Consider the following 20,827-nt stretch of genomic DNA (forward strand, 5'->3'; position numbering starts at 1 on the left):
TAGGGGTAGGAAGTATCGTGGGTCAAAGGGAGTTAGGCATGACCTGAGGGATGTGATCCAGACAAGGCGTCAGCGCGTTCGTCCGGATCAGAGTAATACTTAGGTATCCGCTCTTTCCCTCAGGGGGTGTAACATCTACCCTTTTCTTCCCCTTCCTAATTCCCCTGTAAACCACCAGCTCTCCACCTGACCGAGGTTAGGTGAAAACTTCCTGCATAACAGTCTCCTACTGGACCTATGATGTTTTGGTTGGTTCTATGGGAGTTGCGCCGCACCACGGATCTAGCTCTCCGTGCTACTAAGCAGGCCGCCTCTGCCATGGGCAGATCCATGGCGGCAATGGTAGTGACAGAGAAGCATCTGTGGGTAAACCTGGCAGACATCGGGAAGAAAGAAAGGGGCTTTCATCTCGATGCCCTGGTTTCGCCCTCTGAACTTTTTGGTAGGCGAAGGTGCGCTCAGCGGCCTTCAAAACCTTCATTCCACGAAGGTCCAGGTCTGAGCCCGAACAACCCAGGGGTCCTGGCCCGTCTCGGTTTGAGGATCAGAGACGAGCACAGAAGGCTAGTGTCGCGACTCGCGCTACCTTCAGCACATACAAAAAAGAAATGTGCTCGGTTAATATGTTCGGTGAATGTATATTTTAAATTTTAACTTAAGACCTTCAGCTAAAATTACTACAATGCATTTTTTTGTTTGGGGATAATTATTGGGAAGCAATTTGTTGAGTCAATGTTTATTTGTCAGGTCCCACAATTTTTCAAAATGTAAATTTTTTACAGTGCAAATATTGTTTGAAAATTACTATATTGCTGGGTTTAAATGAACCCAAATTGTTTTTGTGTGTTTTTTTTTTTTTAAATCACACACACAATATGACAACACAGGCGACAGATAATAAGGTAAAGGTAAAAATTTATTACACCAGAAATTGGCAAACATATAAGCAAACAAAAAACTGTAGACTTATATGGAAGAACAATAATGACAAATGTCTTTGGAACAAAAAATCATGTTGAATTGTAAATTCAAATTGTAAAAAAAAAAATGCATTGCTTTTTAATGCCTTGTATTTTCAGGGCTTGCATTTTTAGCGGCTGAAATTTAACATAGTTGTTTATTTAAGCTGTGAATATTTCAATTCAAAATATTTCAAACACATTTTCATAATTAAAAATTAAATCATTCATATTCACCTTCCAGAGTTCACTTTCTAAATATTCAATCTGTTTAAAAATACGATGTATAATATTTTCAGTCCATTTTATTTCACTTTACCAATTCGCTTCCACAAATTCAATGGATAAAATTCGGCTGAATATTCAGCATTGCACATCCAGGAACTGCAGGAAAAGCAGTAGAGTATTGATGCATGATCTCCATCTGCTGTTAGTCGTTCACCAGCAGGTGGCGCAAGCGGGTGTTTGACGGAAGGCTAACGCAAAAAGTAGAGACGAGAGGCCCTCTCACAACATGAGATGGCCCAAGCGGTGAGTTGATTAATTAATAGCGCAGTTTATGTTCATTGTGAAATGTCTTTTTACTTTTGCTTCATCTAGTCAGCAAGACTGTGGTATTTCATATAGCCTATTATTTATTTCCATTTCACAATTGCTTTTGGATTATGTCTTGGACAGACTTTGTTCACGCTTGGAAAATGCTGTTGGGCGCCTTCCCCTTGACATGGACAACCTGGGGCCTCATTTATAACCGTTACGTATGCACAAAACCTGCCCTGAAAGAGGCGTAAGCCACTTCCTACGCAAAAGGTAGGATTTATAAAAAATAATCTTGACGGGAAAAATTTTCGCACCTGCACGCAAACTCTGACCCATGCGTACAGACTTTTTTCCTGGAGAGAGAAAAGTAATGAAGTAAACAACGATTTTAAACTGTTTTCATTTCATCATATACATTTACATTAAATATTCCACTCTCATTAATGGAGATAAGCACTGAAATTACATAAAGTCATTATGCAGAAGTTAAACCAAAATTATATGAATTTAGACATAGCCTATTTGTAGTGGATGCGCTTGATTACTTTTCCTGTGCTATGTTATGTTTTACTGACAGCGAGGAGTGCTATAGGTGCACAATAATTTATCTTTAAAGTAAACTGCACATCTCATGTTATGAGAAAATATTTTTAGCGAGAACAATGATCAATGATGCACACTTACTTCGATATTGCAGCGGACTGCTGGATTCGGTGGAACGGTCTATTGTCCGGTTTGAATAGGACCAATGATAATAGCTTACTGTACAACCGCAGCTGCACGGAAGTGTTGATGTCATGTGAAGGCATCTCCACAACATTATGAAAAATACCACTGTATTTGAAAGATACAGCTTGAAGAAAACTGTAAGATTTGCACGTTTCGTTTTTAAAATAATTTGTCAATGACGCGAGTCAGATAATTGTATTTGCACTGCAATAAATATAGGCCTATATGTTTCCACTAAAAATAGCTAAAATATGTTCACCTTACCAGCAAAACTGCATTAATTTAATTTAATTTGAATTTAAAATATATATATATATATATTATTGGGCCAATGGAAATGAATGAGATCAACTCTATTCTAAATTATTATTCTGAGAACTATTTTAAACAGTTTTTTATGTATATTTTGATATATTTATTCTAAAACATAAGGATACCGGATTATTTTTAGCAATAAAAATCAATGTGTTTGGCACAAATGGCATTTATAGTCCATATCTCATATTTCCTTAATGTCTTGTAGCCTACCTTTGACGGTGTTAAACATGGTGTCACGTGGATGTGAATATGCAGATGATATGCAGATGAGGTTATGCATAGTAAAACTAGTCGTTGTAAGCTCCATATATGGTGATTTCGGGGAGGAGTCGGGGTGGAGATGCACGTACGCACAATCTTCCCCTGACTGGGATTTATAAAGGGATTTTTGCGCAGGTTCTGGCGTATGCATGGTTTTATAAATCTGAAAACTTTTGAGTGAACGCAAAATCTAGCTTTTGTGCCTACGTACACTTTTAGGATGAAATCTACGGAGAGTTTTATAAATGAGACCCCTGGAGTTTGTCTGTTTGCAAGAAGTAGTCTTTTTAAGTGCTGTTTCCAATATAGTTGCCATCCCACATGATATTTTGGAGGGGCTTCACAGAACTGCTCAGACTAATTCAACCCAACCTTTCAGACAGGGAGATGTGCACTGCGACTATTGTACAGGAGTCAGGGCCGATCTCACCGGATTACATTACACATCTCCTGGACATCAACTGTTCTGTTTCAACAATTGTTAGCATGATTGGTGTAAGTACACGATATAGCAGTCTCACGGACAAAGAGATGGATGAATGTGTGAAAGACGTAATGCAACACATGCTCATTGTGGATACAGAATGATGAGAGCAGCTTTAAAGGTGCCAGTTTGACTGGGTTGATACAGTGGGAGTCATATCTCGAATGACACAATTGGGCTGCGTAGTACGAAGGACCTTCAGTCTCCAGTCCTAGGTCATAAATGCACATTGACACAAACCATAAATTGATTCGGTAAGTTTATCACACTTTTTCACTCATTTATTGCATGTTGCTGTCCTTATGAGTGAGTTATAGTCATCTTCGGGGATGTGGATGAAAAACTACGAAAGGTAGTGGTCACTGTTATCTAAATTTACACTCAGTCTATATTCAGTCACTATTCACCATACCATTTCTGTTTTAATTGATAATGTACCTTGGTGTTGATTCTAATAACCTTGCTGAAACCACCTTGGGTTTTTTTTCAAGAAGCTGTGGAGACATTTGGCTTTCCTCTAAGGTACATTTCAGTACGAATTGGATGCCAAATCTTGGTTTGAAACTCATAGGCGTGTTCAGTTAGTTTCAAGTTCAGTTAAAGGCACAATATGTAATTTTTGCCGCTAGAGGGCATGTATTCAAAATAAACAAAGAGACAAAGGCGTAGTTTGATGACGGCGTGACTGCAACACTGTTCTAGCGGTTTTTTGGATATTTTAATAAAAAAATCTTACATATTGTGCCTTTAAAGTTAAGTAAATTATATGACTAGTTTGCTTACACTTCAAGCCTTTTAATCAGCTTTTCTGCATTAAGGCATGTTTCCGTTTATATTCACTGTTTTAGCAGGTACTCTTTACACGTGTAAACTGCATTTTTACACCTCAGCGGGTATCTATATATAATGATACTTGCTGCTCCACGGTTTGTTTCCATACCTTTCCATTGCATCTAGTACAAATATCTGCTGCGATACATAGGTTGTCCTCTGACAACCATAAGACACGAAGAGCTAAATAAACTTAAAACTGCTTCTAAACCAACAACATGTTTATTAGATCCTGTACCCACTAAATTACTTTAAATTACCCACTAAAGAATTGTTACCTATAACAGAAGGACAGCTTCTCAATATTATGAACTCGTCATTATCTCTAGGTCACATCCCAAAACCCTTCAAGTTGGCAGTTATTAAGCCTCTTATTAAGAAACCACAACTAGATCCTAGTGAATTGGCAAAATCTACATTACATATGTTAGATCTTAGATGGCATTAGCCTCCGCTTACAATAAACAAAACAAAATACCAAAATACAAGTAAACCAATCAAATAAAGAAAAAAGTACAACACCAAGTAATCTCAACACACAAAATGCGTTCACTCACAAACACTTGCAAAAACACGCACTTCCCCAAACACGCGCTCGCACAAACAAGTGCTATTAATTCACTAAGATGCGCCTTGAGCACACACACGATCGGGTGCACTTGAAGGAAGCCCAACAACCTCTCCACAGCGCAGCACCACGGGTCGACAGCCGCCACACAGCAGCAAAAAAGCAGAGGATAGATTCCTGCAGCACAATGAACTGGCCCTCAGTAAGAGTGGTAAATGACCCACCAATACTGCCTGGATCACGCCTGAAATTCATTGATACTGTTGAACACCCTCAGGTCCACACCCAAGCTCAATGTTTAACACATAACAGGTAGCTCTGCCCAGCCCCATCCGCCCACACAGGAAAAACATACTAAAGGGGGTCACCCCATTACACTTGCAACTTTTTGGCAGAAAATTTGGGCCTTTCTGAAACATTACTAATTAAGGTAGACATTATCACTTTTAAGGCCCTTTCATGTATTAATCATGCCTGTTTGGGTTTTGAAGCTGTTGCCTCGTGCTTTATTGATGAGGCCTGCTCAGCTCTAATCAATTAGTAATTGGAGCACTGCTTTTAAATAATGCATTTATTAGCCCTTGTGATGTGTTTAATGGCCGCCCCCTCAACACACAAAAATGTTTAACAGAGCTTAACAGGGCTTTCATTGGCTGTCAAAGTAACTGCAACAGCACTTGTAATTCTATTGTGTTCCCACAATTAGCCCTTGTTTACATTCCACAGGCCTTCATGCAAAACCAACATCATTTAAGTCAGAACAAATGGTTGTTGTTGTCATTAGGAGCTGGAGAGTTCACATTGTTATCTGCAAGGGAGGATGTTTAATTTAGTGCTGTAAAGAGTGAAGCTTACTGTATGATAAGTCAAATGGTTACAATCAGAAACACGAAGAATGAAGGTCCCCAACTTTTATTATCAGAAGTATTAGTAGCATTCTTTGATTGAACATAATTGCAAGTAATTGTATGTCTATCCATATGACAACTAATCTTAATGGCATCATTATTTTAAATGATATTGTCCTCAAGAATCACTCTGGACCCCTCACATCCAGCACACTCCCTCTTTGAACTGTTGCCATCTGGTCGACGCTACAGAGCACTGAGCACCAGAACGGCCAGACACAGGAACAGTTTCTTCCCTCAGGCAATCCATCTCATGAACACTTAACAATAACTGTGGAACACACACTATTTATTCACTCATACACTTATTTATCTAACACACATACTCAGACTACACCTCAAATTTGCACATAATATACAGTACCTGTACATACAAAAACTGTCTATTGTAATATACCTGCACATACAACTGTCAATTTATATATTTTTATTCCTTATTTACTTGTTCTATTTTTTATTATCTGTGTTTTTTGTTCTGTCACTGTCATTCTGTTACACTGTGGAAGCTTCTGTCACGAAAACAAATTCCTCGTATGTGTAAACATACCTGGCAATAAAGCTCATTCTGATTCTGATTCTGATTCTGATTCTGAAGAAGAATGGAATAGTATTAGTTAAATTGCAGATGTAAGGTTCACTGTGACCTGGAAGCTAGTACTCAGTGATCATTTGACTGTCCCTAACTCTGAGGATATACCCTCTCTGTTTCTTCTTGTAACTACTTCAATGTTACTGATATTTGCTATTTATATCTTATTGATCGGGGTGATCTTATTTGTATTTAAATGTATTTATATGTAAAGTGTACATATTAATATCAAATAGTTTATATCATGTCTATATCAAAGCGGCAGAGTAAGGCTTACCTTATTACTTCCAGAGAAATTAGTTTAGTTTTCCATGAGATAACATCCATCCCACTCAGTCACTTGCATCTATATTTCATTTTGCACTTTATCCATTCATGGTATTCACTGTTGTCTATACTTTTGTTAATAAAACCCCTTTTATTACACTTGTGTCTTCCTTGTATTGATAATACAGTTAGAGGCTCTACAAGTTAACAATATCTCACAAATCCTTCAGACTGATCAGACTATTATTTCCTCCAATTTAGATAATTCTAATTTATTCAACAATTCTCCATGATTGTTCTTTACTGTCAAGGCGAAATTCCTGGCTGGTGCCCGGTAATACAGGAAGGAATCATCAGACTCTCACACTCACCTTAAATGATGTGTGACCAAAACTAAATAATATTAATAGTAAAGTCCAAAATCATTACATTTATGGTGCCCCATGTGAGGCTAACTTAGATTAAAACCTTTACAGGGTTTGTTGAAGGGATGAGGCAAAGACTCGAAGCAGAGTTGATGGGCTTTTATTTAATCAAAAAATAAAACAAAAAAGCCATGTGCTCACACAAAACGAACACAGGCACTGAGAGGACTCACTGACTGCATGTCTACACCAGTGGTGAGGCCACGGGTGGGCACTGGTGAGCATGGGCCCACCCACTTTCAGCTGTGGCCCACCCAATGAGAAGTTCGTAATTTGTCAAGTCAAGTCAAGTCACCTTGGCTGCATTTACACTGCAAGTCTTAATGCACAGATCCGATCTTTTGACCATATCTGATTTTTTGGCCCGTCTGTTTACATTCAATTTAGACACGAAGGTATCCGATATCTGTGTTTAATTATCGCCCAAAATGATTGTGAGTGATCGCTTTATATGCAAATGGTAGACCCTCGGGTTTTGCATGGCCGTGCTATTAAAATTATTTATATAATTCACATCGAGTGGCCATTATTATTTGCCAGCATGGACAACGGCTGTGATGGATGTTTTGCAGCACAAAATCTGACTAAATCGGATAATTAACGGAAAATAATAGTCATTTTCATTCGATAGGCTATTTTATCTACAGCTCATTAGAGGTAGAATTCTTTAGTGAAATAAAGTAGTCAAATTAATTAACGAGAGAGAGAGAGAGATAGAGCGAGTGTGAAGCTTGCAAACAAGTGAAAGTTATCACCTCATTGCTAAGAAATATAATGTAGCTTTTAGTAGCGAAGCTGTTATATTTTTAAAAATTCACGGGGCAGGGGTTGAAAACCAGCTCCTGAATGTGCAATTTTTTAAAGTTTCCATCTCGATAAAAAGCGAGTGCATACAGCACACGGCATTAAAACACTGTCTTTATGGGCAAACGTGTCACCCTCGCATTGGGAGTTCTGCGGTCAATCGGATATGTGTGTTTAGACATAGGTCAGTTGTCCAGATATCAGATATGTATCCGATTAAAATCTGCATTTTGAAGTGGCTCAGATCGGATGCGAAAAAATCAGATCTCGTGCAGATTTTTGTGTTTATACGTGAGCAACAAATTCCGATCTGTGTCAGATGTGAGCAAAAAAATCAGATTTTTTGTGCCTGTGTAAATGCAGCCCTTTATTTGTATAGCGCTTTATACAATACTGATTGTGTCATAGCAGCTTTACAGAGTCAAAGAGGAAAATAGTTTCAATAAATCAATAATGCAAGAAGACAATAACAAAGAGTCATTTTTCAGCTAAAGTCAGTTCATAGATGATTCAGTGATGTCATCATCCAGTTCAGCTCTCTTCCAATAGTGTCTGTGCAATCAGTCAAGCATCTGCCAACTAAGCAAGCCAAAGGCGACAGTGGTAAGGAACCAAAACTCCATCGGTGACAGAAATGGAGAAAAATCCTTGGGAGAAACCAGGCTCGGGGGGGGGGAATATACTATTTCACTATAACTTTATATATTTATTTAAAAAATACATTTAACATGAGTTTCCATGGTCAATTACAGGCAGTTTCTTAATTTCCCCTCTTCCTATAGGTGCATACCATACACTTGTCAAAATGATGATTTGTCAGTTTCTGTTAGTCCAAGCCATAATGTTATGTTTATGAAGTAAGGACATAATATTAAAATGCAAGCATTTGAAAAAGTGTTGAATTTGAAAATAGTGAAACAAACATTAGTCAGTCTTTAAAAAGTATATTTGATATCCCAAATGAAACTTAAGTCTTAACAATGAATCCAGACCATCTACAAATGAAGCCAGATCACCTGCGGGTGATGGATTTATAGATTGGACTTCTGAGTCAAGCGTGTTTGAAGCATCATATTAGCATAAGTACAGTGTCCGATCCACTAAACAGATGTGTCTTTTGTGGAAATAAACACATAAACGTTGTGGTAGATACTGTTCTCTGTTCTGGCAGAGGCACTTGATTATGAGATCATCTGCAAAGCCCTGTTGTCGCAGACTGAGGTAATGCTTTACAGTAAACTTCCATTAGTTAATGTTAGTTAATGCATTAACTAAAATTAACAATAAGCAATACATTTGTTACAGTATCAATTAATCTTTGTTAACGTTAGTTAATAAAAATACAACTGTTCATTGCTATTTTTGTTATCTCAGGTACGAATGTTAACAGATACAACTTGATTGAGAGTTCATGGACGGCCTGTTTGGCCATGACAGGACTGGCAGAGGGTTCACACATGACCACTCTGGTCAGAACAGGCCAGGCAGGAAACTCACAGGCTGGTACCAACACAGGAGCGAGCTCTAGGGCTTGAGCGGGCACTGGAGCCGACTCATGGACAGAAGTGAGCTGTGGAGCGGATTCATGGACAGGAACAGGCTCTGGAGCACAGTGTCACAACCGCTATCACTGGCAGCACAGTAGACATAGGGAGGACCGCCGGGCTTGACAAGGCGGCTATGATGGCTAGAGACTTCAGCGTCAGCCATGACATGGAGATGTTCTGGCGTGGCAGCCATGATGTGACAAGGCACTGGTAAGTTGGCCATTTGGCTGAGGACTCAGGCGTGGTGGCCAAGACATGAAAGGCTTTGACTTGTTGGCCATGTTGTGAAGGGGCTTTTGAGTGGTGGGCATGACGTTAGCAGGCTCTGGCTTGGCAGGCATGATGACAGATGACTTGCCGTGACAGATGAAGTGCCGTGTTCCTCCTCCATGACACCCAGAGTGAATGCTGAGCCACTCAATAATAAGGCAAAGTCTATTTATTTATTTTTTTCAGACAGACCAAAACAAAAGATGCCTTTGAGAGCAATATCATCAAAGTCTACCTGGTAACACAGTCCACAAAAGACTGCCACGTAATCCTCAATGGGCCGATCACCCTGACGAAGGCGCAAAATCCCGACGGCTGGATCCATAGTTGGTCTGGAGTTCAAAAAGCTGCTGGATCTTTGATGGGCGAAGTCTTCTGTAATGGACTGGGCGTGAAAATGGAGATCCAAAAACAAGCTTTTATTAAAACAGATCTTGGTCAAAACAGGCAGGGTTCAACGCCAGCAAACAACAATATCCGAGGCATGACAAAGAGTAATCCAAAAACAGGCAATAGTCAGGGCAGGCAGCAAACAATAAAAAAAAACAATGAAACAGTTAGGGCTGCACAATTTGGGGAAAAAATCTAATTGTGATTTTTCTGGTTAAAATTGTGATTTGCGTTTTAAATGTGATTTCTAGAATAAATTATCGACAAAAAAACAAAAAACAATATAATAATTAGATAAAAATTAATGATAATAACAATACTAATTTTATTGTACGAAAACTATTGTTTACCAGAAAACTGCAGGGTTACTTGCTAACATAAAGGCCTATAACTGTACATCATATGATACTGTTAGGATAAAAATATTTGACAGTAATTTCTTCATTTTTATCAGGAGGCGTGCAAAATCAAAAATGGAGTCCATGTCTTTAATATGAAATATGAGCCTTTTATACATCCACTGTGGGGAAAGAAAAAAAGAAGAAAGAAAAGTATGAACTGATTAAACATGAAGACAATAAACCTACGACAGTATATAGTTTAACTGTGTTCTTCACGCCATCTCTGGTATTTTCATAATAATAAAGTAAATTTTTAATGCAATGCTAATCGACATAGCCTGTGCAGTATAGAATATATTTTCATTCTGTAATAAGAAGCCACATCAGATCAGAAAATGAAGTTATTTTAAAACACTCGACTGATGTTGTGGAGTAAAATAATTTTATAATGTTCTCAACAACAGGTTTATAACCGCTTCTCATTAAGTTTGAGAGGATGTTTGGAGTTTGTTGCTTAATCAGATGCACGTTATAAGCGACTCAAACCAAAGTCCCTTTAACTATCACTGTCACTCGGTGGCCATCTTTGAAACGCCTCTCGGGCATGCAAGTGCAGCTCCTGTCTCTTTGAATGGGGAAACATCAAATTCTCCAAAACTGTTCGCCAAGCTTAAGATTAAATTTCATATTTGAAATCACCAATGAAATCTGACAACAACTGTCTCATACATGTTGTTTCTTTTGCTCAAATAGTGTTATAAAAAGCTTATTTTTATTGTCTTGGGTATTCTATAGTCTTTGCTCAAACTCACAGCGCTTGCAGAGATGAGCAGCATTTACTACTAGCACGGTGCATATACCGTATTTATTTTAGTAAAAATTGCAGCCTTTTTGATTCAGTAATCGCATCAAGCCAAATTGCGATTTCAGTTGGATTTCGATTAGTCGTTCCGCCCTAGAAACAGTCCAAGGTCCAAAACACAGGCAAGGCAAGACAAGGTATAAACAAGGTAAGGTAAACATGGAAAATGCTCAGTAATGTCCACAAACAGCTAAACTAGACTTCGCAACGTGAGCGTGTTTGGGTGCTGCTTAACCCTTGTATGGTGTTCGGGTCTGTGGGACCCGTTTTCATTTTTTATCAAAAGAAAAAGTATATGATTAATTATTTTTTCAAATTCAGACTCATTGGCCTTGGCTCATTTTCTGTGAAGAACATATATCAGAACAAATTTTTAATGACCACACACTGTACACCCCTCCCTACACATTTATATTACATACAGGATGTTCAGGTCCACTGGACCCGGGGCTAATAAAAGTGTGGAATTTGTAGGTCCTGTGTACTTTCATTCTGTCCTCCTCCTGTCTGGGACTGTGGATTAGTATGTGTGTGTGTGTGTGTGTGTGTGTGTAATAATGTGTTTTTTTAACCTTAAACCGCATAAACACATTGCATTACACCAAATACAAAAATAATGTTCTTTTTAGCAACGTCATATGACCCCTTTAAAGTTGCTTGTCAAACCATATTTTCCAGCAAGTAAATATCAATCAAACATAATGACTAAAAAAGGCACATCCTTTTGAGGCATCAGTGACACAATGCTTTGTTGGGCAGTGCTAGCACCATCAGCCAAAATATTGGTTTGATTCTATAAAGGCTTAAAGGGGACATTGGATGGATAAATTAACTTTTACATGGTGTTTGCATATAAATGTGTCTTAGCAGTGTGTGGACACAACCACCCTAAAATAATAAAAATCCATTCACTCCTTTTTTTTAATCCCCCAAAAACCTAAACAGTCTCAATTATCATTTAAAGAGACATGCACCGAAACGGGTCGCTGTAAAAAGGGTGTTGTTTAACAAAACCATTGAAGAATTTTAACCAAGTTATGTTGCAGACATTCCATGAAGACCCCAAAGAATCACACTAATGACCACACACTGTACACCCCTCCCTACACATTTATATTACATACAGGATGTTCAGGTCCACTGGACCCGGGGCTAATAAAAGTGTGGAATTTGTAGGTCCTGTGTACTTTCATTCTGTCCTCCTCCTGTCTGGGACTGTGGATTAGTATGTGTGTGTGTGTGTGTGTGTGTGTGTGTATGTAGGTTTGTGTGAGAGAGAGAGAGTCTCTTAGAGTGTGAGTGTAAGTGTGAGTTTTGTGTTTCTGCCCACAATAATTTTGAATAAACACTGTTCTTTTTAACTTTTTATTTATCAAAGAATCCTGAAAAAATAAACCTAAACAGTCTCAATTATCATTTAAAGAGACATGCACCGAAACGGGTCGCTGTAAAAAGGGTGTTGTTTAACAAAACCATTGAAGAATTTTAACCAAGTTATGTTGCAGACATTCCATGAAGACCCCAAAGAATCACACCAGCTTGTGGAAAATGTGCATCCAATGTCCACTTTAAGAAAATCATCACACATGGGGGTGTTCACATGACGTCAGCTATGAACCTATGAGATTGGAAAAAGAGCTTTTTTGACAGCTCAGACAATGTGAAGGACATCGCATAATGTCAACCTCTAAAGATTGAGGCCAAGCAAAAAAAAAGTTAAAAAAAAAACAAACAAAAAAACTGCTAGATTAAAAATTATTAAATGATAACGTGAAAATTAGCCTGGTGAATATTTGGGACCACATTCTTGGGTCAAATGAGAATGATAATAAATCAGCATATTAGAATGATTTGTGACGGATCATGTGACACTGAAGAAGTTTCTTATGCTCATCAAGGCTGTATCTATTAGATAAAAATACTGAATATTATTTCACAAAATAATATTGTGAAATATTATTGCAATTTAAAATAAAAGGTTTCTATTTTAATATACTTTAAAATATAATTATAATAATAATTTATTCATATGAAGCAAAGCAATTTTCAGCATATGAAAATGATGCTGAAAATTGCTTTGTGCCAGACACTCCCTCTGACACAAAATAAACCAATATCCAGAGTTATTCAGTTACTCCTAACAGTACATTGACTGAACTGCTAAAAGAGAACCGATGATGGGATGTGCACGAGCAGAGCAGCTGGACTGAGTCTCGTCCTGCTGGGAGACGGCATCACAGTATGGTAAGGGGTGTAACATTTCCGTCACACGCTTGAGGCATTCAAAAAACAAACAAAAAAACTGCTAGATTAAAAATTATTAAATGATAACGTGAAAATTAGCCTGGTGAATATTTGGGACCACATTCTTGGGTCAAATGAGACAAAGATCTTTTTTTTTTTTCACTCCAGCATAATTTATGTGAACCTTGCCAGGACTACAACAGTGAATACATAGTTATGGGTGTGTGATAAGAGGGGGCCGAATGAGTGCAAAAGGTGTTGATATAAAAATTATTCATTGCACCATGAATGCCTGTCGACATACCAAAACACCATCTAACAAGATGATCATGCAAAATCTGGCCAAGTACATCATCTCAATTGAACCCAAAAGAACACCTTTTGTTCTTTATTATTGGGTATTTTAAAGAGAAAGGTAGAGCAACACAACCCATCCAGCAAAGTGCAGGTGAAAAAAATTGCACTTATGCCCACATTCCTATAAAGACACACACACCAAATCACTCATGATTGGTGTTGCAGAGGAAATGAAGGCTGACAAGGACAAGTGACAGCTCTCTAATTACCTCATCACCACACACACTCATGTGGGCTGAAAAACATTGCTAATTTTCCTCCTCTACGTCATTCTTTCTTCTTTGCTCTTCTCTTACAGCATTCTTAAATTCTGCTAACTATTGTATGATATTCAGATGCTATCCAAACTTCTGAAATCCAAGCCGTTCTACAAACAGTTTGTATACTGAACATTTTTACCAGTATTTAAATCTCAACTTACACAATTTTTTCTCTTTTCCTTCTCCTCTCCTTTCTTAATCTATCCATCCACTCAATTCAAACACTCCCTACATGTAAACTACTATACATGCAGTACATGGCAGGTTGTGTGTCCTTTCAAAATGTAAATAAATAAATGAATAAAAAATAAAAAATTCCTTTCAAAATGTTTTGGCAATCTAGCTGATTTAATACCAAAACAAATGTGCCATATCAATTAATTGTTTTACTGCTTTAAATAGACAGAGGCTAATGAATTAGCTGTCAAATTAACCAGCTCTACACCATTAACTACCTCATGACAGGAATTGTTCACCCAGAGAAAGAGAGAGAAAATGTTGTTCCAAACCCATGACTTTCTTTCTTCTTTCTGTGGAACACAAAAGTAGAAATTTAGCACAATGTTGATGATCAAAATATACCTGTGGAGCATAACAAATTTGCTAGCATATTAAATAGCAGCTATAATTGAATGAATAGAAGGCAGGAAGGAGACAAATCTAAAGAAATTTGAAATGAAGAAATACCATGTTAACCCTCACCTCTGTAAATTCTATGAAATTTTTATTTAAAATATTTATTCGTATAATTAGACAAAACTCCCTCAATCTTTAGACAGAATATCTGGCTCCTTTATGGCAACAGGACAGCTAAAAGATACAGTGATGATACTAATTTATCATTAAGATTGATCAGGGTGACTTTGGACTCATTTTTCAAGGACAAGCTGGTACCATATGGGTTCTAGGGAAGTCTTTTTTTTGTGATTAATAACAATCAACATTGCACATTTATTGTTTAAGTATGCCAAAGTTTCTAATCTCAATGATATTTGCACATTAAATTATCTCTCATTTAATGTGTATGAATATATGTGATTCATCTTTGGAAGAGATTTGCATATTAGTGCCATTTTCCTAATTAGATCCACACATGTTCTGTTGTGTAACACTTTAGTGTTTGACTGGATAGACAGACTCAGAAAATGGAAGACGCATTAAAAAATACATTACAGCATGCAATAAATATGTCTGATAGATATATTTCCCAAAAAGTTTGGCATTAATTTTATTTCTGTTCTCTCAGGCAAGCTTCATGCTGTTAAGTTCTTGAATTAAACAGTGTTTTAGAACAAATGTTTTAAATAAAAGAATCAAGAATAAAAGCAAATCACATTTGTTGTCATGCTTAAATACTCTCTCTGGTGTCTCTTAGTAGATCTCCACACACATAAAATCAATGATTCTGAGTTCACTTCCCCAAAATTGTGGCACATAAATAATATCATAAATCACTTGTCACCACCTACTTGCGTGACAATGTAACTTGCAGACAGGGTCACTGAATAAATATGAATGAATCTTTTTGGTGAACTGGTTCAAAAGAAACGAATCACTAAGATACATTTTTTTTAAACCAATCACAAGCATTTTCTTAGCTTTATTTTACATAAGGGTTGGAATAAAAACTAGTGTCTCAGCGCTCGCCTGCCTCTGCACCCAACTCCTAGAGAGAGGAGGGGCGTGAGTGGCCACGCTACTCATCTGATCCTGCCTGTTAGGGCTGCACGATAAATCGCATGCGATATTTAATGCACATCTTAGTAAAGCCGGTTCTGTAATCAGCGGTAAATCTCCATCACGTGCGTGCTTTCACATGGAGTAGCATTTACTACACAGAGCCGTTGTTCACTGACAAGCTGAGCAAAACCACGATCATATATAAAAATGCACGCACGTGATGGAGATTTACCGCTGATTACAGAATCGGCTTTACTGACAAGATGCGCATTAAATATCGCATGCGATTTATCGTGCAGCCCTACTGCCTGTGATCCTCAGATCAAGACAGACCAGCCCCCCAGAGGTTTTAGTGGAAGGCTTGGAATGGCAGGGAATGAAGGCAACGGACCACGCCTTCGCCTCCCTGAACTTCTAGACCACCACCTCAGCGAAGGTTCCAAATAGCCTGAAAGGCAACAACGGAGCATCAAGATGAAAGACATTCATCCCTCTCCCGATATCCGTGGGATTTAACCACAAATGCACCTCCGTAACCACCATTGCTTAGTGGCGCGAAGAGCCAAGTCGGTTCCTCAAGTGCCCCAGGGGACAAACCCAGCCCTCATCTAGGTCCAGAAAGTGCTTGTCCAATTTGCCACGAGCGGGCTTCTGCCTTTCGCATGACCAGACTAATTTAAGCCTCTTAGTAGCGCGCACCATTACGCCCAATATTCCCCAGATGTTGCCCAACCAGATGAGCCAACCAATATAGCGCTATCCGTGGATCAGATGACCCAAGAGAAAGAGTATCTGGATTCCACCGAGCACCTCAAGGGCCGGACATGCTCGAGCAATGCTGACGATTATGCATCTGGAGATTTCATCCATGCCCCGCCTACAGTCCCCGTGATCGGTCTGCCTAGCTGCCTCGGCAGTCGTGGAACCCGAACCACAGGTGGTAGGTGCTCAATTTTCATTCCTCAAAAGAGAATCAAGCATACAAAGCATTTCTCAGCACAATCGCATCGCACAGCATGCATTTAGCTCCCTCGAGAGCCAAACACCCTCTGTTCAAACACAAGATTCCCTCAAAAATCAGGAAAGAACTGAAACTGCCGCAAACGCATGGCATTGAGTCTGTTCGACTCCTTCGAGAGGCAAGCAGGCTCATGCAAATACTGTCTTTTTTATTCATTTATGAACCCTGTGTTCTCTACAGTAGCACAGTCTGGTTCTAACAGCCCAGCTTAAGCAACAGTTACTGCGGTTGGAGATTAGGTAATTTTATTTTTATAATCCATTTTATTCTATATGAAAAGGTGAATTTCCACCAGTGTGTCAAAAGGTTTTGGCACAGTGAGTGACGATACAGAAGCATTCTATTAAAACACAGTTTGTATGGTATAATTATACACCATTCAATGCAAAAATGTTTCACATGGTTAGTTAACATTAATCAGGACTGTGGTGGTGAAATGGTTTCAGTGACATGTAGACTCATGATTGGTCAGATGCTAAGGTGTTACTAGGTAGCTAGCTAATATTTGGTTGATAGTAATGAAAAATTAAGTCAAGGTTTTAAACTAACACATAATTTGAATACGAAAAAATACCTGATGAAAATGTACCTGGAGATATTTGTAACAGAACGATTCAGAAAGGAGATGGTAAGTTTGAATCGTCTATTTACAGCAGGGGGTGAACGAACAAACAGGTGAGTTATACAGCAATAGGTTGAAGAAATAGAAGGATATGGCTGTTGGTAACAATACTGTCCTTAACTTTCTAGGTTGGGAGATCGTGGGCGCTGTGAGGAGAAGGAGAAGAATCCTGGAAGGAAGGAGACAAATAATCCAGGAGTTAGTCGATGGATATCACAAGGGTAATCATCTCAGAGAACAGGTATGAGTCCGTTGCTCAGTGTGAGACCAGACGTTGAGCGGAGGTGAGGTGTGTGCTAATATTGGGAGATGATAAGTGATGAGCAGGTGTGTCCAGTTATTATTCAGGGGAAGGTGCACGTTGTGATTGGGAGGTGAGAGAGCCTCGCTCACCCGTGACAATATTAAGATGTGCTTGCAAAATTGATTGTCTTGTATGAACCCATGAATAGTTCAATGCTGTGTCTTATTCATTCACCTTCCGTGTATGACAGATACCGGAAGTGAGAGAAGTGTTTACTACATTTGAAATATGGATATTTTTCTTATTAAAACACATGGATTCGCTACAGGAGGCCTTTATTCACCACTCCGGAGCCGTGTGAGGCACGTTTTATTATGGATGTGCGCACTTTATTTGACGACTTGGGGACAGTTGAACAGAAACACCCACTGACTGCAATGATAGAGCTTGGAATAGCCAGGACAATTTTTAATATAACTCCGATATGATTCATCTGAAAGAAGAAAGTAAAATACACCTAGGATGCATCGAGAGTAAGTAAATCACAGGCTAATTTTCATTTTTGGGTGAACTAACCCTTTAAGGAATAAAGTCTGGGAGAAAATCAAAAGGAACACCAGGGACTCTTTATTCATTAAAGGTTCTTTAACTCTCTCTTAGTCTCTTAGTTTAGTTGGGGAAAGGGTTAAAACAACATTAAAGTACAGTCTATTTCTTGAAGATATAATTTTTTTTTGCCGCCAAGGCCCCCATAAGGAAATATTCCTGGGCCCCCACATGAGACCTTTGACCTCGGAAAAAAAGGACCTCTCCACAAACAGCAACACCAACTTCACACATTACTAACCAATTAGACTTTATTTCTGGAGTATCTAAAACAGAAGTTCTTTATTGAGAATTAAGGTTTAGATGTTTTTTTTTTCAACTTACCGTTTTGGTGAATAGTGTTTGCTTTATTTGCCTCTTGACCCTTGACTTTAATTTTATGTTAAAATAAGTTTCTCTTTGGCTGTTAAATAGTGTTTATAAAGCACATATGTGATGCCAAGGAACTTATGGTAAAATAATTTAATGCGTCTGAGCCTCTGGTTGCATTTTATCAAAATCTGTAGTTCTTTTATGAGTTTTATATTATTGCAGTTCTACAATACTGCATGACAATGTGAGACAATTGTATAAACCACTTTTAGAATTATGGGTTATAAAGAGGTTTCAATTCTGTCATTCATAGACATGAAGAATCAGCATGTGAATCTCAGCAATGGTGACAAAATATTCTGATAATTTTGATGTGATTTTTGAACGTGACAAAACAAGGCAGTAAAAAGTCACAACAAAAATAAAAGCAAATAGTAAGAATAAAAGAAAATACTAAGACAATGCAGCTGCATAATTTATTCATGTCGCAATGCATGCTGGGAGCCATGGATGAGTTATGATTGGTGCTCCATTGTTGACAAAGTGCTATATGGCACCTGTAAAAATAGGTGCTAAATAGCACTAAAAGTGGTTCCCCTATGATTACAAGCCAAAGAACCGCTTTTAGTGCTATATAGCACCTTTTTTTTTGAGTGTAGGCTCTTTAAATGATTTGAGAGTTTAAGGAGAGAGGAAGGTTTTCACTGAAATATAAATTTTAGGTCTATTTATCAAGCCAATTCAATATATATATTGACTCTCAGAATGCTTGCTTCCATTTCATCAAAGAGTAGTGACCCCTCTGACCCTTTATTTTTCTTCTGATTTTGAGCCAAAATGGCACAGAGGTCTAATTGTTAAGGAATTCAACCGGGTAGCCCCATGATCAGTAGGGGGCTTTGGGTCAATTTCCTGATACTTTCCTTTCCAAATAAACACAGATGACTGACCTGGTAAATGGTGGTCCACAGAACTCTGAAACATTCCACATAATGTAAACCTGTATGTGTGCGAGCATATGGCAGTGAATGAGAGAAAGAGAAGGTCACCCTTTACCTTTTCAAACAAAATTGACTTGAGATAACTACATGTACACCAGGATTTCTCAATGACACTAAGTTTAAAATAAGTGTTTTTACTTAGGCCTACAGCCTTTGTTTTGACAGCTTTTTAAGTTTTAATAATGGTAAAGCTGAGACTAGCTTGGATTCACAAGCTAGTAGCAAATAACCAAAAGTTAATGATAAAAAAAAAGATAATTTCTGTAATGTTATCTTTTGCACAAATGTATACATTTTGTTGCAATACTGCATCCATATTCTTGCATTATATCTCACATTCAACTGTATAAATCGTGTTTATTATTAATTTTCTTTGAATCATTTTATTTATTGCACAAGGCAATGGTGAATCAGCACAGAAATATTCATAATTCTGCTTTGCTGAAAATACAGAAATGTGTTAGACAAAGATGCCTGTGCAGTGTTACTGATTGCATAGTATACATTTTTAATTATTATTTAATGTTTTAAAAACATTTTCAACTGTTATTCTCCATTATTGTGATATTATTTTAGCTTTTTTACTTAAAGGGTTCCTATTATGCTTTTTCACTTTTTGAATTTTAGTCAGTGTGTAGTGTGTAAGTTTGGGCATAAAAAAGATTGACAAAGTTACAAATCTCAAAGTCCACTCCAAAGGGAGATATTTAATTTTTTTAAAATCCCTTTTCAAGAACTACAACGAGCGGCTCGTTTGGACTACAACGTTGTTTTCCGGGGTTTTGTGATGTCACAAAGCGGCCCATTAGAATATCATTAAAATAAATCCTGCCTACAGAAATTGGCAAAAAAGTGCATCAGACAAGACTACGACGAAGAAGAAGTGCTGTTGTAGCGTCAAGTTTTTGCAAGTTATTACACATGCATCTGAATAATTATGTATGTAAATATGTATGATACAATTATGAAAACGTTTTTATAATTGCTGACAGGACAACACTGGACAATGATGTAATCTGCAGAATTTACACTTCAATTATGAGACTACAGTGTTTCCCATAAATTAATTTATTCAATATCAAAACTGACCGCCACAAATAGATTTTCCAAAAGGCTTTGACTTCGTTGAATAAACATGAGCACTGCACGTATCAAAATCTGAGAGACTTCAGAAAATTTTGGATGTCATTTTCATTTCATCTTGCATTAAATGTCTGATAAAGCAGCGTTTGTGAGCGGAGCGCTGCTTTGAGTACAGCCGTTACCGGGGAAACCTCGATCTCTACCACTCCAACAGCGCCTCCTGTTGGCAGAGAGGGAATTTGCATATATATGCCACCACAAATAGAGTGTAAGTCTGTGGGAAACACTGGACTATGGTATAAAT

The 20,827-nt window shown here is 37.9% G+C and overlaps 1 pseudogene; it reads left to right on the plus strand.

Annotated features, from left to right (window-relative positions):
* Positions 1–1,473: 1,473 nt before the first annotated feature.
* LOC107747902 (uncharacterized) lies at positions 1,474–4,488 on the plus strand (annotated as a pseudogene).
* Positions 4,489–20,827: the final 16,339 nt, after the last annotated feature.

This window comes from Sinocyclocheilus rhinocerous, unplaced genomic scaffold (genome assembly GCF_001515625.1).
Source record: "Sinocyclocheilus rhinocerous isolate Xijiao unplaced genomic scaffold, SAMN03320098_v1.1 scaffold1612, whole genome shotgun sequence".
NCBI lineage: Eukaryota > Metazoa > Chordata > Actinopteri > Cypriniformes > Cyprinidae > Sinocyclocheilus > Sinocyclocheilus rhinocerous.